This window comes from Macaca mulatta, chromosome 12 (assembly GCF_049350105.2).
Source record: "Macaca mulatta isolate MMU2019108-1 chromosome 12, T2T-MMU8v2.0, whole genome shotgun sequence".
NCBI lineage: Eukaryota > Metazoa > Chordata > Mammalia > Primates > Cercopithecidae > Macaca > Macaca mulatta.
Genome location: NC_133417.1, coordinates 104589229 through 104598685, shown reverse-complemented (window position 1 = coordinate 104598685; position 9457 = coordinate 104589229). Strand labels below are relative to the sequence as shown.

At 35.8% G+C, this 9457-nt stretch overlaps 1 pseudogene; it reads right to left on the bottom strand.

The window, feature by feature from the left end:
* Window positions 1–1009: 1009 nt before the first annotated feature.
* Window positions 1010–2587, bottom strand: LOC700145 (selenide, water dikinase 1 pseudogene; annotated as a pseudogene).
* Window positions 2588–9457: the final 6870 nt, after the last annotated feature.

Genomic DNA, 9457 nt, shown 5'->3' with positions numbered 1-9457 from the left:
TGCAATGTTGGCAATGCAGGTTTTTAACACAGATCACAAAAAGTGTGCACAAAAAATTACTGGTGCAAAGGACAAAATAATGGTAAGAATTAGGCTAACTATCTGCTGATTTCAAGAAAACAAAAGGCCTGAAATCACTGTACAAAATAGAAAATGTATTAAACACTACCATCCACAGAACAGTCTTTATTATTGATTATATTTTAAAATTATTTGTGTAATTGTATATTGAATTGTAAATGAGTATTATACATGAACCTCCTTTCGGAAGGCAATTCCTTGTAGCACTATAGAACATCTAATTACATTGCAAAAAGTATTCTTTTTTGCTATCGATAAAGAAAACAGCTAGTGATGTTACTGTAAATATCAGGAAGTCTACAAAAAAAGAAATAAGATTTCTTTTTTGTCTCTTCAAAGTGTTCTCCAAGCAGTGAAGCACTTGCCATGTTGAACTGAATGCACTACTGAATGCACTATGGGAGAATGTTCTGGGTCCAAGATGCTCTTGAGAGATAAGACTAGGCTTTTCCAAATCAAACATTCAAAGAAATCATGCAACCCTTTTATAACTGGGATATCGTCATATGCCACTTACCAATGCTGTCTCTCCAGAAAACCATTCAAGATGCTTAAAAAAATTAAAAAATCAGACATGATAAATATACATCAAATGGGATCTATATACCAACTGCTATTTGACACGACTACTGGTAATGTCTGTGCTATGTGAAAGCAATTTTAAAAAGAGCCTATGCAGCAAAAGGTAAGTGTCTAAAGATTCAAAATGAATGAACAGTATTGGATAACAATATAATTCTCAACTCAGAAGCTGCCTCAAGATTAGGTGCATCTTCAGTTAATGTAACAGGGAAAAAAAGCAATGGATTTTATTTTATTAATTGTATCCACTTACAAACCGACATAAGGTCACCTGATATGTAGACACAATGAGATTTCTGTTGTTTATAGTCTTTAATTGAAGTGATGATAAAGGAAATAGATCTATTTAAAAACAAAACCAAACAGCTATTTCTGTCTAGATTAAGAGGTGGCCCCGGATGTGGGATTCACATTTTGAGGGGCCACTTGTGGTGCGACCTCGATGATCCCGGGTTTGTCTATGATGCTGGCTGTGCAGTTGCCCTTCTCTACAATCCCAATAATCCATGCTTGGTGGCCTTCACCATATTTGGGGGACTTTATCTCTGCACAGAACCGAGCTGCTTGCTGACGTGGTAAACAGATCAGAAGGCTGCCTGTGGTCTCTGGGCAGGTCCCATGCATGAGGCCGAACATGTTTCCGCATGCCTTGCTCACCACGGCCATCTTGGCAAGTACTGGGAGGTTGTGAATTACAAACGACACTTCGTTCCTCTGCTGCTTGGCCAGGTTCTGCGTGTGGCCCCAAATCCCAAAGCCCGTGATGTCAGTGGCCGCGTGGGCATTGAACGTGTGCATGAGTCCTGCAGCTGTCCTGTTGAGCCTCGCCATGTTCATCATGGCCTCCTGGTAGGCCAGCTCTATATCTTCTTGAGTGAACACTAGTTTAATCTTATTCCATTTCTCAGGAATATCCAGCCACTGGTGCACAGCCACTGCCACCTGTGTCCCCAGGGGTTTTGTCAACACCAGCACGTCTCCTGGCACTGCATTGTCTGGCATGATAAATTCACTGGGCTGGCAGACAGTGGTAGCGACTCCTCCCAGGACAATCCAGGGGTTTAGTACTGTTTGGCCGCTGGTTACAGACGTTCCTGCTTCTTCAGCTGCATCTTTAAAACCTTGGTTAATCAGAGGCATCACTTTATCCCCTTCCCTGTCAGTCATTTTATTACTGACTCCAAGGAGCATCAGCATATTGTCACATTCCATGACCACCACTGCATAGAAGTCACTGAGGACACTGGCACTTGCTATCCTGCCCGTCATGTAAGGGTCTTCTACGATCGGGTAAATGTAATCTGTGGTTTGAACCAAGGAACGCCCACCGTGCCTCAAAGGAATGACACAAGTGTCCATTCTAATGTCAAGCCTTGGCATAACGGCTCCCAGAAACTGCTTATCTTCTTGGAAATGGTTCACCTGTAAAGATTTCAGCAATTTTTGTAGGACATCTTGGGACACTTTCCAGCCTGTGCCCTTCATTTCAGTGAGTCTGGTTAGCCAGAAGCTCCTGTCCAATTCGTAACTTTCTGGGTTGAAGGACTCCCGTGTACACATAGTTCTTGGGTCCCCGCTCGCCTCACAGCTCAGCCCCTCCCCTCCCTCTGGGGGTTGGCAGAATTCTTTATGGATCCACCAGCTCGCTTTGCGCCCTCCGCCTCCTCCTGAAAACAGGCCGCGGGCTTCTCCCACAATGCACCGGGCGCAGCCGGGCTCCCTTAGCGTCGCTTGAATAAAAATGCTGCGCCCAGCGGCGGCTGGGGCCCAGCTTGGTCACCGAGGGGGCTCGCCAAGCCGCCACGCTCCCCAAATGTAGACAATTTTCCGTAACAACTGAAAGCAGACCCAGAAGTGAAGACCTAGATGACACTTTGGAACTTCTCATGTGCTGGGTTTTGTGTTTAAAGGCCATTCAACATAATGCAGCATATTTAAAACATAAAGAAAGTAATTTTTAAATGCTTTACATTCATTTCTCTTTCAGACTTAATAAATGCTACTACTTTCAAATACACCAAGGAATAGAAGAATTTATATTTATTTTCCTGATGGTATTATTGTAGGAAGATATTTCAGATCATTAATAAGGGAAGCTGGGTACTTAAATGCCTTCCTCAAGCATAAGGGGTTAATTTACAATTGGTAAGTTGGACTTGAGCATATCACAGTGGTTTGGATAATTAGATTATTGTCATAGTCTCTCAGTTACCATGAGAACTTACTTTTTTAAAAAATCAACTTTATCAAGGTATAATTTACATGAATAAAATGCATCCATTTTAAGCTTACATTTAGATAAGTTTGACAAATGTGTATGTCTGTGGAACTACCATCACCACAATCAGGATATGGAATATCCACATCACCCAGAAAGTTTCTTCATGTCCCTTTGCAGTCAACCCCCTCCCCTACAGACCCTAGGAAAACACTGATCTACTTTACACCGCAGTAGATTAATTTTGTTTGTTGTAGAATTTGATATAAATTCAATTACAAAGTATGTACTCTTTTGTGTCTGACTTCTTTCACACCGCATCATGTTTTCAGATTCATTTGTGTTGCATGTGTCAGTAGGTTACATTTAGGCTGTTCACAACTTTTGGTTATTATGAATAAAGCTACTATGAACATTTATGCACTGGTCTTTGTGAGAACATAGGTTTCATTTTTCTTGGGTAAGTACCTAAAAGTGAAATTGATGGGTTCTTTGATAAGTGTATATTCAACTTTATAAGAAACTGTGAAATTGTTTGTCTAAAGTGGTTGCATCATTTTTTACTTTCACTGACACTTGCTGACACTTGGTATTATTATTCTTGTTAAAATAAGCAAAAGAAGTAAAAAGCTGAAGATTCTAAAAAACCAACAACTCTTCTTGTATCTGTAAGAGGAGTGAGGACACAGGGAAAACTTCAAAATTGGAAAGACCAGCAGGGGAACACAGAGAATCACAATTTACTAGAATAGACACCCACAAACAGAAACTTCCATATTCTATTCTTAACAAGGCCTGTCCTCAGGAGAAACTATTTCATCAGACCCGAATGTGTTGGGGTTTAATCAGAGCCTTAACCACCAAGGGGAAGAGAAATGCCCAACTCCAGTTTTCCACATGGAAAAGGAGAAATACCCAACTCCAACTTTTTTTACCCATCCTGTCTCACAGGGAGAAGGGAGAAAACTGAGAAGCACTGATAAAGCTCATAGTTCAGGGGCACAGGCACCCTAAAAGACTGATAACTAATCATGGGAATATAGAAAACCACTTTGCCTTACTACCACATTATCAAAGACCTATTTACCCTGTACATCATTTTACCTCACATATCATGTCTACTTTTTAACAGAAAAATTATAAGGTATCCAAAAAGGCAACAAGTATGGTTTGAAGAGACTGACAAGCATCAGAACCAGAGTTAGATACATCAGAAATGTTGATATTTAACCAGGAATTAAAACAAATAATTACTAGTGTGCTAAGAGCTTTAATGGATAAAGGAGACAACGTACAAGAACAGGTAAATAAGGTAAGCAGAGAGATGGAAATTCTAAGAAAGAGTAAAAAGATGTACTAGAGATAAAAAAAAATACTGTAACAGAAATGAAAAATGCTTTTCATGGGCTTATTAGTAGACTGGATATTCCTGAGGAAATAATCTGTGAACTTGAAGACATATGACAACAGAAACTCCCAAAACAGAAAAGCAAAGAGAAAAGAGACTGAAAAAACAGAACAGAATATCCAAGGACTGTAGGACAACTAAAAAAAGGTATACCATTTGTTTAATGCAAATACCAGATGGAGAAGAAAGAGAAAAGGAACAGAAGAAATACTGGAAGCAATAATGACTGAGAGTTTCTTTAGATTAATGTCAGATGCCAAACCATAGATCCAGGAATCACAGAAAACATTAAGCAGAATAATTGCCAAACAAAATCTGGGCATTTTATATTCAAATTTCAGAGAATCAAAGGTTTTTTAAATTTTTTGAAAGAAGCCAAAGAGGAAAAACACCTTACCTAGAGAGGAGCAAAGCTAAGAATTGTATCTATCTCCCTGAAAAGTATACAAGCAAGAAGAGAGCGGAGTGAAACATTCAAAGAGTTAAATAAAAAAACCATCAACCCTGAATTTTGTACCCTATAAAATTATTCCCAAAACTGAAAGAAAAATCAATAATTTCTCAGCAAAACAAAAATGAGGACATTTGCTGCAAATATACCTGTCTTGCAAGAAATGTTAAGAAAAGTTATTTAGAGAGAAGAAAAATTATATACGTCAGAAATTTAAATCGACATAAAGAAAGGAACAGCATGGGGGGATGCGTAAGTGAAAGTAAAATAGAAACTTTCATTTTACTTATTCTTAATCTAACACAAAAATTTGTTCAAAATAATATCAACAATGTATTCAATTTTATAGATATATATATGTTTACATATAAGTAAAATGAATGACAGCAATGAGGCAAGGGAGAGAAGGGAAGAATTGGAAATATCCTGTTATTACAAAGAACTTGTGACAGAGCAAGACCCTGTTTCAAAAAACAGTAAGAAAAAAAAAGAAATTGCATGATGCAATTGTTGTTGTGTAGTGATGCAGTTGTGTAGTGTTTTTTTAAAGTGGGCTTAGATTTGTTGTGAATGTATATTGCACACTTTAAGACAACCACTAAAAGAGAAAAAAAAAAAGCATGACGAAGCATGAATAATATGCTAAGAAAGGAGAGAAGATGGAATTATATAACATGCTAAATTAAAACAACAAAAGGCAGAAAAACTGTGAAGACAAAAATAAAAACAAAGAAAAATGGCAACAGATAGAAAAAAGTAAAAATATCGTAGCTATTAATCCAACCATATTAATAATCACTTTAAGTGTCAATAGTCTAAATAAACCAATTAAATGGCAGAGATTGACAAGTAGATTTAAAAAAAAAGACCTAACTACACGTTGTCTGCAAGAATTCCACTTTAAATACAAAGAGATGTATAGATTACAAATAAAAGAAGGAAGATAAATATACCATGCTGATATTAATTTAAAAAGTAAAAGTAGCTATATTAATTTCAGACAGAGCAGACTTCAGAGCAAGGAAAGTTACCAGGGATAAAGAGGGGCATTATATAATGATAAAGAGGTCAGTTCTGCAAGGAGATATAAAAACTTTAACGTATATGACAACAGATTGTCAAAATATGTGAGACAAAAACTGATAGAACTGCAAGGAAAAATAGATGAATTCACTCTTGCACTTACAGACTTTAACACTCTGTCAGAAATGAACAGATCCAGAAGGCAGAAAATCAATAAGGACATAGTTTAACTCAACAGCCCCATCAGTCAACTGTATATAATTGACATCTATAGACTACTACATCCAACAACAACAGTTTACACATTTTTCTTAAATTCACATGGGACTTTTATCAAGATAGATAAAATTCTGGGCCATTGAAAACACACCTTAAGAAATTTAAAATTACAGAAATTAAAAAATGTCTGCCCTCAGACCACAGTGTAATTAAACTAGAAATTGATAACAAAAAGGTAGCTGGGAAATCCCAAAATACTTGGAGATTAAGCAACATGTTTCTAAATAACACATGGCCAAAGAAAAAATTTCAAGAGAATTTTAAAGATATTTTGAACTAAATGAAAATGAAAATACAATTTATCACAATTTGGGGAATGAAGTGAAAGCAGTGCTTAGAAGGAAATTTATAGCATTGAAAGCATATATTAGAAAAAGGAAAGGTTCAATAATCGAAGCCTCCACCTTAGGAAACTAGGAAAAGAATAGAAAACTAAATGCAAAGTAAGCAGAAATAGTAAAAAACAAGTGCAGAAGCCAGTGAAATTTAAAACCCACGAAATCAACAGAGAAAAACCATCAAAGCCAGAAGCAAAAGGTCAGAAGCTGGATTTTTTTTAAAAGATCAGTACAATTGATAAGCCTCTAGCCAGGCTAATAAAAAAAGAAGGAAGACACAAATATTAGTATCAAAAATGAAAGAAGAAACATCATTACAGACCTCATAGACATTAAAATGATAATTAAAATGATAATAAATAAATATTATGATCAACTCTATACCCACAAAATTGATAACCTAGATGAAACAGACCCATCTATTGAAAGACACAAGTTTTCAAAACCCAAACATGAAGAAATAGACAATCTAGTCTATAGCTATTAAAGAAATTAAATCAATAATAATATTCTAAAAAAGAGAAATGACTCATCTGTCATGAACCTACCATGACAGATGTGTTCACTGGTGAATTCTACCAAATATTTAAGAAGGAAATTACACCAATTTTCTGCAATCTCTTCCTAAGGAGAGAAACAGAGGGAATACTCTTTCTATGAGACCAGCATTACCCTAAGACAAAAATCACACAGACATTACAAGAAAGGAAAACTGCAGACCAGTACCTCTCATGAATTTGTAAATGCAAAACTCCTCAACAAAATATTAGCAAATTGAACTCAATAATAAAAAAAAAGAAATATACAGCATAACCAAGTGGAATTTATCCCATGTATGCAAGGCTGATTTAACATTTGAAAACCAATTAATGTAATTTATCACATCAAAAAGAAAAAGAAAAAAAATCACATGATCATATTAATAGGTTCAGAAAAAGCATTTGATAAAAATCTAACCCCCATTCATTATAAAAATTCTCAGCAAACTAGGAATAGAGTGGGAATTTCCTCGGCTTGGTAAAGAATAGCTACAAAAACCTATATCTAACATTATACTTAATGGTGACTAAGATTGGGAATAAGGCAAGCATGTCCTCTTTAATCAGTGCTTTTCAACATTGTACTGGCAGTCCTTGCTAATACAATTAAACAAGAAAAGAAAATAAATAAATGTTATAAAGATTGGGATTAAACAAAATTTTCTTTGTTTGAAGATAACATGATTTCTTACATAAAAAATCTGAGAGTCAACAACAAAAACTCCTGTAACTAATAAATGATTATAGAAAGCTTGCAAAATACAAAGTTAATATACAAAAGTCAATTGCTTTCTTATATACCAGCAATGAACAAGAGGAATTTGAAATTAAAACCACATTGCCATTTATATCAGCATGCCACAAAATGAGGTAGTTAAGTATAAATCTAACAAAATAGGTATAAGATTTATATGAAGAAAACTTTAAACTCTGGTAGATACTAAAAAAAGAACTTAAAAAATGGAGAGACATTTCATGCTCATGAATAGAAAGACTCAATATTATCAATATATCAATTGTTTTCAACTTGATCTATAGGTTTAATGCAATCCCAATCAAAATCTCAGCAAGTTATTTCATGAATATCAGCAAACTCATTCTAAAGTTTATATGGAGAGGCAAAAGCCTCAAACAGTCGACTCAATATTGAAGGAGAAGAACAAAGTTAAAGGACTGACACTACTCAATTTCAAGACTTACTATACAGCTATAGTATTCCAGATAGTGTGGTGCTGTTGAAAAAACGGACAAATCGATAGACCAATAGACAAGAAAACAGAGTCCAGAAATGGCTGAAAACTCCCCAAATTTGGGGAGAGAAATGGACATCTAGATTTTTAAGGTGAAAAAATCCCCAAATAGTTTGAACCAGAAAAGGAATACACTGAGACACAGTATAATTAAGTTGTCAAAAAGACAAAGATAGAAAAAATTTTGAAATCAGGAAGAAAAAATTGACTCACATCACATACAAGGGAAGTACCATAAGACTATCAGACAATTTCTCAGCAGAAGCTTTGCAGGCCAGGACAGAGTAGAATGATATATTCAAAGTGCTGAAGGGGGGAAAAACTGTCAACCAAGAATACTTTATCTGGCAAAGTTGTTCTTCAGAAAAAAAAGAGAGATAAAGACTTCACCAAACAAACAAAAACTGGAGGCATTCAATACCACTAGACTTGACTTACAAGAAATAATAAAGATGCCAGTTACAGTGGCTCATGCCTGTAGCCCTAGCACATTGGGAGTCTGAAGTAGGAGGATCACTTGAGCTTGGGAGATCAAGGCTACAATGAACTGTGGTCATGCCACTGCACTTCACATGGGCAACAGAGTAAGACTGTCTCAAAAATAATAGGAAAAAAATTGACCAGGTGTGGTGGCTCATGCCTGTAATCCCAGCACTTTGGGATGCTGAGGTGGGTGGATCACTTGAGGTCAGGAGTTTGAGACCAACCTGGCAACATAGTGAAACCCTGTCTCTACTAAAAATACAAAAAACTTTATCCGGGGTGGTGGCAGATGCCTGTAATCCTAGCTACTCAGGAGACTGAGACAAGAGAACTGCTTGAATCTGGGAGGTGGAGATTGCAGTGAGCTGAGATCATGCCACTGTACTCCAGTCTGGGCAACAGAGTGAGACACCATCTCTTTAAAAAAAAAAAAAAAAAAAAGGAAAAAAGTAATAAAGGAAGTTCTTCAAGCTGGAAAGAAAAGGATGCTAATTAAAAATGTAAAACCATGAAAGTACAAAGCTCATTAACAAAAAAAGTATAGTTAAATTCAGAATTCTGCAATATTGTAATTGTGCATAAACTACTTTCAACTCTAGTAAACGAGTGAAAAGACAAATGTATTTTTGAAACTATACAATAATTTGTTAATGGATACATAATATTTAAAAATTTACATTGTAACATCAATAAGTTGAAATATGTGTGGAAGGGAAGTACAGAATTTGTATATGCAATTGAAGTTGTTATCACCTTAAAATTGATTGTTATAACTATAATGTTTTATGTAGCCTTATGGTAACCA